Consider the following 13,857-nt stretch of genomic DNA (forward strand, 5'->3'; position numbering starts at 1 on the left):
AGCCAGTTAGATACTATTTCAATTACTCGTTCTGTCTTTCACTTTGGGTAACACCTCGTTAGGGGCGGAGGCTATGAAGATCCAATCACACAACGTCTGTCGTAGACAGACAGGAGCAACGGCCAATAGTGGACCACTCCACTTCCTATATAAGGGGCCATAGTCCTCTCCATCCTCATTTCATTCATCTTCCTCATAGATTCGATTAAGATCCTCTACTCTTCTCAGCATCAACTTGGACCTCTGCTTTCCTGCTAACACAGGTGATCCGTCAAAGACTCCGCCACCGAGCGTTGCATAGCAGCTTCTCATCGAGAGGATTGAGGACACAAGAAAGCTACTTCTCAGTTTCTGGCTCAGCTGCCCACATGGCTAGCTCTTGTGCTACCAGCCCGCTTAGCTACCTGCTTCGTGCTGCTTATTCACACCAAGGTGGAAGAAAGGAAAGATACTTTTGAGATTCGGTTAGCCACACTCTAAGCCAGGGATGGGCAACTTTGATCTTTAAAAAAAATAAATGTGTACCCACATTCATAACGATTCAGTCAGAGCCAGCGCTAGCCTTTTGGGGGCCACAAGCAACATTATGTTGGGCAGAGGAGAGAGAGAGAGAGAGAAATACATTTTTGAGTGAATTTCCTGCAATTCTACACCTTTTGCAATAGGGTGGAGAGAAATGTTTGCAGTTTTTAATATATATATTTTTTTGTCATTTAGCAGACGCTCTTATCCAGAGCGACTTACAGTTAGTGAGTGCATTTTTTCCCCCCATACTTAAACATAGTTAAACAAAGGAAGAATGAATGTTCAGGAAACTCCAATGTAACACAAATCTGTGAGAACAAACGGTAACATTACAACGACAATGCCTGAAGATGCGAGGAAGAGCACAATAGAAGACAGGAATGAGTCAATCAAATAATACTGCAAATATAAGTGGCCTAAATTAGTGAGAACCCACTATCTGAGTAAGAGTGACTAACAAAATCAATGGGGGCCCTCCCTTCGGTAAATCGACCATGATTACAAGTTCAGATAGCTGGCCGCTAGACTAATTTACCAATCCAAAATTTTTTAGCATATAGAGCACCGCCACTAGTGGTGCTCTCCAGCTGACTGCGTGCCATTTACTGTACGACAGGCTTGTAGCCCACTCTACAGAGTCATAGCTACCACTACTAGGTGAAGCTAACCAGCTAGCTCACCTAAGACTTACGCCATTTGCTTTGTCTTCAACTAGCAGTGTACTAGCAATAGCTATTGATTGGCCCACAGGGCGAACACTAGCTAGCTAACGCCAGGACTAGCCTCACAGCTACCGTCGGCTAGTACACGCTTAGAGCTCTTTCTGCTAGCTCTTCTATCTACACTGGGTAGCATTACTTCGCCCCTCATTTAGCTTCTCAGCTCCATCGCTGGCTAGGCTGACCAGTTGTGCCTCTCGGTACTACGGTCATAGGAGATTTTCAGCATGTAAGAGCAACAGTGCTCTTTGGCTAACGAAGTGCTAACTAGAGCTAGGCGTTTAGGCTACTACTAGCTAGCTGAGCTGTAGGGACCCCACGATCAGGCTTTGAGTAGCTCACGTATAACCCGGCAGAACCTTCTATCCCAGTTATGGCTACTGCTTTTCCCCGTACTGGGCGACCTAAGCCAAGCACTCAAATTCCTGGAATTACTAGCTAGCTGCGGCTAAAACTGACTGGTTACACCGCAAAGCACTATGGTAAAATCTCCAGGTAAGCAACACTGTTCTCCTCGGCTAACACAGTGCTTGCCTAAGCCAGAATAGTAACCCCCTAGGTGAACACTGGCTAGCTGATGCCAAGTACGAGAACCTCACGGCGTAACGTCGTCTAGCACACACCTAACCCAGGTAACATGCCCAGGCAGCTCTCGGCTACCCTGAGTCCTGCGAGTATTGTACGGCTACCAACCCTCCTGGCGAACGTCAACTAGTTGGCTAACTGACGGTAAACAATGGTTCTATTAAACAATGGTTCTCACCGTGTTACCCTTCACGCTTTGCATAAGGAAGACAAACGTACTTAGAAGTGAAGATACGACGACGACAAACTTTGGAACTGGTAGGGACATCTCAGAGCTTCATGCCTTCTTCTATCCATCTTCTCAATATATCGGTCTGGTGAAGGTCAGGTTTGGCAAGGTTGGTTGAATTAAATAAAATCTTCCTCAACTTAATTTGATTAAAACAACTTTTTATGGATTTTAAATGTAAAGAATTAAAGTAAAAATAAATAATAATAATACAAATAAATAATAATAATAATAAAAATACAAATAGAGGAGGAGGGGTTGGGTAGAGGATACGAACCTGGTTTAGGGTTTAGGTTTAAATGGAAGGGTTGGGAATAGGATACGAACACGGTTTAGGGTAAGGGTGTAGGTTAAGGGAAGGGTTAGGAGTAGGATAAGGGGAGGACACAATGCAAATAGTCCGGGCAGCCATTTGATCAGATGTTCAAGAGTCTTATGGCTTGGGGGTAGAAGCTGGTAAGAAGCCTTTTGGCCCTAGACTTGGCGCTCCGGTACCGCTTGCCGTGTGGTAGCAGAGAGAACAGTCTATGACTAGGGTGGCTGGAGTCTTTGACCATTTCTAGGGCCTTCCTCTGGTATAGAGGTCCTGGATGGCAGGAAGCTTGGCCCCAGTGATGTACTGGGCCGTACGCACTACCCTCTGTAGTGCCTTGCGGTCGGAGGCCGAGCAGTTGCGATACCAGGCAGTGATGCAACCAGTCAGGATGCTCTCGATGGTGCAGCTGTATAACATTTTGAGGATCTGAGGTCCCATGCCAAATCTTTTCATTCTCCTGAGGGGGAATTGGCTTTGCCGTGCCCTCTTCACGATTGTCTTGGTGTGTTTGGACCATGATAGTTTGTTGGTGATGTGGACACCAAAGAACTAGAAGCTCTCAACCTGCTCCACTACAGCCCCGTCGATGAGAATGGGGGCGTGCTCGGTCCTCTTTTTCCTGTAGTCCACAATCATCTCCTTTATCAACCACGTTGAGGGAGAGGTTGTTATCCTGGCACCACACGGCCAGGTCTCTGACCTCCTCCCTATAGGCTGTCTCATTGTTGTCGGTGATCAGGCCTACCACAGTTGTGCCATCAGCAAACTTAATGATAGTGTTGGAGTCGTGCCTGGCCATGCAGTCATGGGTTAACAGGGAGTACAGGAGGGGACTGAGCACGCACCCCTGAGGGGCCCCCGTGTTGAGGATCAGCGTGGCAGATGTGTTGTTACCTACCCTTACCACCTGGGGGAAGCCCGTCAGGAAGTCCAGGATCCAGTTGCAGAGGGAGGTGTTTAGTCCCAGGGTCCTTAGTGATGATCTTTGAGGGCACTATGGTGTTGAACGCTGAGCTGTGGTCAATGACTAGCATTCTCACATAGGTGTTCCTTTTGTCCAGGTGGGAAAGAGCAGAGATTGCATCATCTATGGATCTGTTGGGGCGCTATGCAAATTGGAGTGGGTCTAGGGTTTCTGGGATAATGGTGTTGATGTGAGCCATGACCAGCCTTTCAAAGCACTTCATGGCTACAGACGTGAGTGCTACGGGTCGGTAGTCATTTAGGCATGTTACCTTAGTGTTCTTGGGCACAGGGACTATGGTGGTCTGCTTGAAACGTTGGTATTACAGACTCAGTCAGGGAGAGGTTGAAAATGTCAGTGAAGACACTTGCCAGCTGGTCAGCGCATGTTCGGAGTACACTTCCTGGTAATCCGTCTGGCCCTGCTGCCTTGTGAATGTTGACCTGTTTAAAGGTCTTACTCACATCGGCTACGGAGAGCGTGATCACACAGTCGTCCGGAACAGCTTATGCTCTCATGCATGCTTCAGTGTTGCTTGCCTCGAAGCGAGCATAGAAGTAATTTAGCTTGTCTCGTGGGCTCGTGTCACTGGGCAGCTCGCGGCTGTGCTTCCCTTTGTGTTCTGTAATAGTTTGCAAGCCCTGCCACATCCGACGCGCGTCGGAGGAGTGTAGTACGATTCAATCTTAGTCCTTTATTGACGCTTGCCTGTTTGATGGTTCGTCGGAGGGCATAGCGGGATTTCTTATAAGCGTCCGGGTTAGAGTCCCGCTCCTTGAAAGCGGCAGCTCTACCCTTTAGCTCAGTGCGGATGTTGCCTATAATCCATGGCTTCTTGTTGGGGTATGTACGTATGGTCACTGTGGGGACTGTTATATCTAGCCTAGCTGTAGAAGAACGGACATCTGACAGTTTCACATTGTACATCACTCTGTCGTTTAATGACATGTGCCACACATTCTGACAACCCATTAATCCGTAAAGCAGCACACTGTCGTAAACCATAACAACGTACAGTACGACGTACAGCACGTCGTACCATACATAACAGGGACGACGACATTGATGCACTTATTGATGAAGCCAGTGACTGATGTGGTGTACTCCTCAATGCCATCGGAAGAATCCCGAAACATATTCCAGTCTGTGCTAGCAAAACAGTCATGTAGCTTAGCATCTGCGTCAACTGACCACTTCTTTATTGACTGAGTCACTGGTGCTTCCTGCTTAAGTTTTTGCTTGTAAGCAGGAATCAGGAGGATAGAGTTATGGTCAGATTTGCCAAATGGAGGGCGAGGGATCGCTTTATATGTGTCTCTGTGTGTGGAGTAAAGGTAGTCTAGAGTTTTTTTTTTCTCCTCTGGTTGCACATTTAACATGCTGGTAGAAATCAGGTAAAACAGATTTAAGTTTCCCTGCATTAAAGTACCCTGCCGCTAGGAGCACCGCCTCTGGATGAGCGTTTTCCTGTCCTGCTTATGGCCTTATACAGCTCATTGAGTGCTCTGTTGGTAAAACTATCTTGGTAAATAGTGTGGTCTACTGCTTATCATGAGATACTCTACCTCAGGTGAGCAAAACCTCAAGACTTCCTTAATATTGGATTTTGTGCACCAGCTATTGTTTACAAATATACACAGACCGCCACCCCTTGTCTTACCGGAGGCAGCTGTTCTATCTTGCCGATGCAGCGTATATCCCGCCAGCTGTATGTTATCCATGTCGTCGTTCAGCTACGACTCGTTGAAACATAAGATATTACAGTTTTTAATGTCCCTTTGGTAGGATATCTGTGATCGTAGTTCGTCTATTTTGTTATCCAATGATTGAACGTTGGCTAATAGGACTGATAGAAGAGGCAGATGACCCACTTGCCGTCGGATCCTTACAAGGCACCCCGACCTACGTCCCCGATATTTCCGTCTCTTTCTCATGCGAATGACGGGGATTTGGGCCTTGTCGGGTGTCTGAAGAAAATTCTTCGCATCCGACTCATTAAAGAAAAAATCTTCGTCCAGTACGAGGTGAGTAATCGCTGTCCTGATATCCAGAAGCTATTTTCGGTCATAAGAGACGGTGGCAGAAACATTATGTACAAAATCAGTTACAATAACGCGAAAAAACACACACAACAGCACAATTGGTTAGGAGGCCGTAAAACGGCAGCTGTCTCCTCCGGCGCCATTCTTGTTGTGACTCCGCCCCTAACAAGGTGTTACCCAAAGTGAGAGACCTTACTCATAATGTCATAGAACCGGGGTTACATTAGGTAACCTTAAATTAGAGTGGATTAGATATGAAGCTGATGGGCAGAGCACACACGCACGTATTGACATACATACACACACACACACACACACACACACACACACACACACACACACACACAGAGAGTTTCACCTATGAACTTAACATTCTTATCTTTCAAAACATCCCAAAATAAATTATTAAATAAAGTAAAGGAAGAACAAAAGGAACCTGTCACAATTAGATGAGAAAACAAAGGATGGAACACACACCTGTGCCCATAAATAATTATTCCCACCGCTTCCTGTTCCCTGTAACTGGAACATGACTTACAGTATCTGTTTGTGACGAGAAAAACACTAGCAATAAAATGTTGTTACATTCTAATAACCTACCTAAACAATTAACTTCAATCTGGTAACTGAAAGCAAATGGCTTTGTATACATCTATGGAAACAAAATAACAGATGAGTTCACATATTTTGGTTGTATAGTGTAGACTACATATTGACCAATACTTATCTTTCCACTTTTTTTCTAGAGCAGAAAAACATTGTAACAATCGCCAAGGTCACTGCTCCCTATAAAGCTGCACTGGAGTCCCCCAGCATGCATTTCACTGAGGAGTGCTGCTTTGCACGTCTATCCCCCTCTCTCTCTCTCGCTCAGTCTCTGTCTCTGTCTCTGTCTCTGTCTCTGTCTCTGTCTCTGTCTCTGTCTCTCTCTCTCTCTCTCTCTCTCTCTCTCTCTCTCTCTCTCTCTCTCTCTCTCTCTCTCTCTCTCTCTCTCTCTCTCTCTCTCTCTCTCTCTCTCTCTCTCTCTCTCTCTCTCTCTCTCTCTCTCTCTCTCTCTCTCTCTCTCTCTCTCTCTCTCTCTCTCTCTCTCTCTCTCTCTCTCTCTCTCTCTCTCTCTCTCTCTCTCTGTCTGTTTCTCTCTGTCTCTATCTCTGTCTCTCTCTATATAAATATATATTTTTGCTCTATATATATCTGTGTCAGAGAGCGGTGACAAAAAGCTGAGAGGATAACAAAAAGCTAAAAGGAACTTGATGCACATACAGAAATATCCTCACATTTCCTTGTTCTTATGCGATTTCTTGAACTCCTTCCTTGGGAGGGGAGTGCCATTATAGTTCAATAATTCACTAGATTTATATCCATATTATGTTTTTCCAATCACATATGTATATGGTATTGTCATATGTTAATGTTGCTGATACATAGCATATTTTTGTCTGCTAATACCATACAGTCGAATGTGTTGACAGATGTTCATATTCAGGTCACGTTCTATACAGTGCATTCAGAAAGTATTCAGACCCCTTGACCTTTTCCACATTTTGTTACATTAAAGCCTTATTCTAAGATGGATTAAATAAAAAATGTTCCTCATCAATCTACACACATTACCCCATAATGAAAAAGCGAAAACAGGTTTTTAGAAATAAGTTTTCACACCCTTTGCTATGAGACTCGAACATTTAGCTCTGGTTCATGCTGTTTCCATTGATCATCCTTGAGATGTTTCTACAATTTCATTGGAGTCCACCTGCGGCAGGTAGCTTAGTGGGTAAGAGCGTTGTGCCAGTAAACGAAAGGTTGCTGGTTTAATCCCCGAGCTCGACTAGGTAAAAAATATGTCTGTGCCCTTAAGCAAGGCACTTAACCCTAATTGCTCCTGTAAGTCGCTCTGGATAAGAGCGTCTGCTAAATGATGTAAATGTAATTGGACATGATTTGGAAAGGCACACACCTGTCTTTATAAGGTCCCACAGTTGACAGTGCATATCAGAGCAGAAACCAAGCGATGAGGTCGAAGGAATTGTCCATAGAGCTCCGAGACTGGATTGTGTCGAGGCACAGATCTGGGGAAGGGTACCAAAAACTTTCTGCAGCATTGAAGGTCCCCAAGAACACAGTTGCCTCCATCATTCTTAAATGGAAGAAGTTTGGAACCAAAATCAAATCAAATCAAATGTATTGGTCACGTACACATGGTTAGTACAGTGGGGGAAAGAAGTATTTAGTCAGCCACCAATTGTGCAAGTTCTCCCACTTAAAAAGATGAGAGAGGCCTGTAATTTTCATGATAGGTACATGTCAACTATGACAGACAAATTGAGAGAAAAAATCCAGAAAATCACATTGTAGGATTTTTAATGAATTTATTTGCAAATTATGGTGGAAAATAAGTATTTGGTCACCTACAAACAAGCAAGATTTCTGGCTCTCACAGACCTGTAACTTCTTCTTTAAGAGGCTCCTCTGTCCTCCACTCGTTACCTGTATTAATGGCACCTGTTTGAACTTGTTATCAGTATAAAATACACCTGTCCACAACCTCAAACAGTCACACTCCAAACTCCACTATGGCCAAGACCAAAGAGCTGTCAAAGGACACCAGAAATAAAATTGTAGACCTGCACCAGGCTGGGAAGACTGAATCTGCAATAGGTAAGCAGCTTGGTTTGAAGAAATCAACTGTGGGAGCAATTATTAGGAAATGGAAGACATACAAGACCACTGATAATCTCCCTCGATCTGGGGCTCCACGCAAGATCTCACACCGTGGGGTCAAAATGATCACAAGAACGGTGAGCAAAAATTCCAGAACCACACGGGGGGACCTAGTGAATGACCTGCAGAGAGCTGGGACCAAAGTAACAAAGCCTACCATCAGTAACACACTACGCCGCCAGGGACTCAAATCCTGCAGTGCCAGACGTGTCCCCCTGCTTAAGCCAGTACATGTCCATGCCCGTCTGAAGTTTGCTAGAGTGCATTTGGATGATCCAGAAGAGGATTGGGATAATGTCATATGGTCAGATGAAACCAAAATAGAACTTTTTGGTAAAAACTCAACTCGTCGTGTTTGGAGGACAAAGAATGCTGAGTTGCATCCAAAGAACACCATATCTACTGTGAAGCATGGGGGTGGAAACATCATGCTTTGGGGCTGTTTTTCTGCAAAGGGACCCGGACGACTGATCCGTGTAAAGGAAAGAATGAATGGGGCCATGTATCGTGAAAACCTCCTTCCATCAGCAAGGGCATTGAAGATGAAACGTGGCTGGGTCTTTCAGCATGACAATGATCCCAAACACACCGCCCGGGCAACGAAGGAGTGGCTTCGTAAGAAGCATTTCAAGGTCCTGGAATGGCCTAGCCAGTCTCCAGATCTCAACCCCATAGAAAATCTTTGGAGGGAGTTGAAAGTCCGTGTTGCCCAGCGACAGCCCCAAAACATCACTGCTCTAGAGGAGATCTGCATGGAGGAATGGGCCAAAATACCAGCAACAGTGTGTGAAAACCTTGTGAAGACTTACAGAAAACGTTTGACCTGTGTCATTGCCAACAAAGGGTATATAACAAAGTATTGAGAAACTGTTGTTATTGACCAAATACTTATTTTCCACCATAATTTGCAAATAAATTCATTAAAAATCCTACAATGTGATTTTCTGGATTTTCTTTTCTCATTTTGTCTGTCATAGTTGACGTGTACCTATGATGAAAATTACAGGCCTCTCTCATCTTTTTAAGTGGGAGAACTTGCACAATTGGTGGCTGACTAAATACTTTTTCCCCCCACTGTAGATGTTATTGCGAGTGTAACGAAATGCTTGTGGTTCTAGTTCTGACACTGCAGCAATATCTAGCAAGTAATATCTAACAGTTCTACAACAAAAACTTAATACACACAAATCTAAGTAAAGGAATGGAATAAGAATATTTAACTATATTGATGAGCAGTGTCATTATCATTATCAGAGTGGCATAGTCTAAGATGCAATAGATAGTATATAATACAGTATATACATATGAGATGGGTAATGCAAGATATGTAAACATTAAAGTGGCATTATTAAAGTGACTAGTGTTCCATTTATTTTCAAGTCTATGGTTACTCTGACAGAACTCCAGAGTTCCTCTGTGGAGATGGGAGAACCTTCCAGAAGGACAACCATTTCTGCAGCACTCCACCAATCAGGCCTTTATGGTAGAGTGGCCAGACAGAAGCCACTCCTCAGTAAAAGGCACATGACAGCCCACTTGGAGTTTGCCAAAAGGCACGTAAAGGACTCTCAGACCATGAGAAACAAGATTCTCTAGTCTGATGCAACCAAGATTGACTCTTTGGCCTGAATGCCAAGCGTCACGTCTGGAGGAAACCTGCCATCATCCCTATGGTGAAGCATGGTGGTGACAGCATCATGCTGTGAGGATGTTTCAGCGGCAGGGACTGGGAGACTAGTCAGGATCGAGAGAAAGATGAACGCAACAAAGTACAGAGAGATCCTTGATGAAAACCTGCTCCAGAGCGCTCAGGACCTCAGATTGGGATGAAGGTTCACCTTCCAACAGGACAACGACCCTAAGCATATAGCCAAGACAACGCAGGAGTGGCTTCGGGACAAATCTCTGAATGTCCTTGAGTGGCCCAGCCAGAGCCCGGACATGAACCCGATCAAACATCTCTGGAGAGACCTGAAAATAGCTATGCAGCGACGCTCCCCATTCTACCTGATAGAGCTTGAGAGGTTCTGCAGAGAAGAATGGGAGAAACTCCCCAAATACAGGTGTGCTAAGCTTGTAGCGTCATGCCCAAGAAGACTAAAAACCTGTTTTTGCTTTGACATTGTGGGGTATTGTGTGTGGATTGATGAGGATATAAAAAATATATACATTTTAGAATAAGGACGTAAAGTAACAAAATGTGGAAAAAGTCAAGGGGCCTGAATACTCTCCGAATGCACTGTAAGTAGGACGCATAGGGCTATAAAGAGATGTAAGTGCTTCTTGACTGGGTATAGTGAGTAGCAGACATGGTTACTGGGTGACATGACAATGCAAACACTCGGGTCATCCCAGACTGATAACTGGTGTATAAACAGAGAGCAGCGGGCACTGGGCACCGTGTTTTTAATGAGAGAGGGAGGGAGATAGGAGAAAGCAAGAGATAATGAGGAGAGGGGTGAGGAAGAGAGAGAGGGGGGTTCATGATCAAGTGCACAGATAGCCTTGCCTAAAACAGCATGGTGGGGTCTATAAAGGGACATCATATGTCTGCAGATAGACTGACCCATCTGTCTTCATTAGAGTTCAGTAGAGAGTCCAAGATGGCCAGGGAATAAGCTCACAGACACTAGGTAGCAACATTAGATTCATCTATGGAAAATGAAACACATTAACTATGATCCTATTCCTGGGATGTGTTATATTAATTGGTCAATGTGATGGAAAGAAACGCAGTGTAACTGAACACTCTATATCTATAATGATATGTAGCCTAATAAGTGATATTCTGCTGGCTCTTATATGGTCAGATGAGAGTCAGTGTCCTCAATATGACTTGCAGCCAGAAGTTTAGCAATGTTGTAGAAACATTGTGCAAGCATTGCAGAAATGTTATGGCCCAGCCAAAACTCTACATTGTTGCCTGTTGTCAGGCTGCGATTCCTTCCTGCTTTAACAACTTTGATTTGGCTGTATATGTCAAAGATCAGCATCAGCATGCTCTCTTCTGTCAGAAAGTTACTGTTGTCTATTTTTATTCATTTTATATGAATTAGAATGGAAATTGAATCGAACCTACATCATACACTTGGTGTGAGAACATCTTTGTGCATGTGTGTATGTGCCTTGTGTCTGTTTCCATGGGTGTGTTTGTGAGTTGAATAATGTCCTGATAGCTTGTGTTTATAATGGTGTATTTCACTGCTGGTGGTTGTATAGTGCGAATGGAGTTCGTAATGGTCCAGTAGACAGGGAAATGTTATCAATAGCTGGAAGAGAGCTTCCATGAGCTGCCGTTCCACCTCCCACTCACACACACACACACTGACATACACTCACACACACGCACACTCACAAACACACACTATACACATTTACAGCCTTGTTCTCGCTTAAGTATGTGATGTCACTATATCAGACCCCGACTCCAAAAGGAAATACATTTTGTCCTGCAAAGGATCCTGGGAACCTTGTCTGCCTGGACCACACCTACAGTATTGGAGATGGAGCTATAAGCGTGTGTGTATATGTGCATGCGTGCGCGATCCTATTTTGTGGTTTAGTATTTTTAACATGGGCTTCACTTACCTGGGCCATGTTCAGTACACAAACATTGTGGAATGTTGCAGATAGAAATGTCATCAATAGAGATTACGTTATTCTACATGCCAGAGAGGCATGTTTGTTCTACATGATACATTTCTATCTGAAAGTTGGCAAACATTGTGTCCTGCTGAATGTGGCCCTGTTGTGGAGTGTCATTACCTCCTCCACATGGAAAGGAGATACAGGTAGGTCAGAATCAAGCCTTGGTCAGGAACACTATGTTGTACTGCTATCTTACGCCACCTTATGGTGATTACTCATGCCGCAGCAGTTTGAAGAACAGATTAGTTTAATAGGCCCTTTTCACGATGACGTCATCTAACTTCCGCCTTTCCGCGTAGCAGGTTAACTTCACTTCCGTTCGCCCGTAACCTGAGACTTCTCAACGAAAATACAACTGTTGACCACTAACTAGCAAGCTAGCTACTTGAAGAAATTCCAAAAGGTACGTTTAAGTTAAATTAGTAAAGTTAAGAGTAATAATGTTTACGTATATGCAATGGTTTGTAACTTGCTAACGTTATTGTTAATTCATAATTGTTCACTGCCTTAGTTACTTAAAAGTGGGCTAACGTTAGCTAACAACAACTTAGTACCAGATACCGATAACGTTAAAAGGTAGCGTTACATTGCTGCCTGACTGTAATGTAACAAGTTTACTTAGCTAGCTATCTAACCCTTTGTTAGGCAGTTAGTTTATTCATGAATGTATAGTAACTCACCTATTCAAATACTGTTGTGCATGATAGCTAGATAAATATTGATTCCTGGTCAAAGCTGAATGTTAATTTAGCTGTTTCTTTTCTCCCGGTGTCTGTATCGCAACAGTATCCCATCCAACACCGAAGCATGGCACAATCTTCTCAATCAATCAATCTCAATCAGAATATTGCCTCAGTATCTCAGGTTCCAGATCCAACCCTCTTCTCATAGCAGCTGTCTGAGGAGTTCCTCTCAGAATGCGGGTTGCCAAAGCCTTGGCAGACAACTCCCCACGAACATGGCATATTTCACGGAATCTGCTGGCTGTCAGTCGGGGTTTGCGTACCTGGCTCCACAGCTGGCATTCTGACTGCATTCTTGTTTCTGCTTCAATAGCAGCAGACATCTCCTCTGACACAATCAGGCTGTCCAAATGACATTGTTGTATGTAGTTGGGCTCAAAATCAATGGGAAATTTAAAGTTGTAACCTTCAATAGGCAACTGAGGAAACTCACTGGCACCAGGGTGTTTAATAATATCTCTACTTAATTCTAGAGGGCACTGGTAAGAAAGCACAGACCCAAATGCCACAGGGCCAAATTTAGAGTCCACCAAATTAAGGCCCTCAAGCCCGTGCAGCAATTTGCAAATCCCTGGTTGTGGACGGATGTCTTTCAGTTTCTCAGCACTGGCCATGACGTGAGGATCCGGAATAGGCCCTGGCATGAAAGTGAGATATGTCAAGTTTAGATTTCATTAAATGCCACCTTATCTTTTTCACTAAAAAAGACAACCACACTCATCCAGTCTCGTACATGCTTCTAATACAAATAAAAAAATATCCACTGAAAGTCTATATAAAAAGTAACAAATAATAATCACTTTTATGTTTGTATTATTTTAGAAATGCACTAAAGTCTTTGTGCTCTAGTACAGGCGGGGGCTCATTCAGACTCACCATCATAGGCTCGGTACAGTGTGCACTTCACACCAGCTCTGACACTTGTTTTTTTCTTAGCCGCTGGTTTACACACCGCCATATCATTGGTGGCCTCTGGTACAATTCCCTGTGATATAATAATGATGAACAATACATTGTCAAAAGTCAATACAAACTGCAAAGTTCTGCATCAGTGTAACAAATAATATCTGACCTGTGTCCTAGGCCGGTGCCAGGTCTGCAGTGCGCTGGTGCATGACAGAGGCAATGGCACTGTCTTAAAGCCCATGGTAACATAGTGAGCACTTTGAAAAAGAAGTGCTACTATGTGATTACATAGTGCTTTCCCAGCAGAGCAGGAACATGACATGTGATTGAGTACCACAGGAACCTCTGCAGAGTCTAGTGTAACCTGTTCATAGAGACATAACAATTAGTGCTGTACTTACAAAACATTTTTTCTGCGTTTCATTATAAACTACTGTACACAATTTTCAAAACCCAATT

The 13,857-nt window shown here is 43.9% G+C and overlaps 1 long non-coding RNA gene across 1 annotated transcript; it reads right to left on the reverse strand.

The window, feature by feature from the left end:
• Window positions 1-13,004: 13,004 nt before the first annotated feature.
• On the reverse strand, window positions 13,005-13,586 carry LOC311101605. The gene is made up of 3 exons (XR_014609936.1): window positions 13,565-13,586; window positions 13,369-13,477; window positions 13,005-13,129 (listed from the first exon to the last, which is right to left on the reverse strand). It is a non-coding gene; the product is annotated as an uncharacterized lncRNA (long non-coding RNA).
• Window positions 13,587-13,857: the final 271 nt, after the last annotated feature.

The sequence above is a fragment of the Coregonus lavaretus genome, assembly GCF_964263955.1.
Source record: "Coregonus lavaretus genome assembly, chromosome: 26".
In the NCBI taxonomy this organism is placed as follows: domain Eukaryota; kingdom Metazoa; phylum Chordata; class Actinopteri; order Salmoniformes; family Salmonidae; genus Coregonus; species Coregonus lavaretus.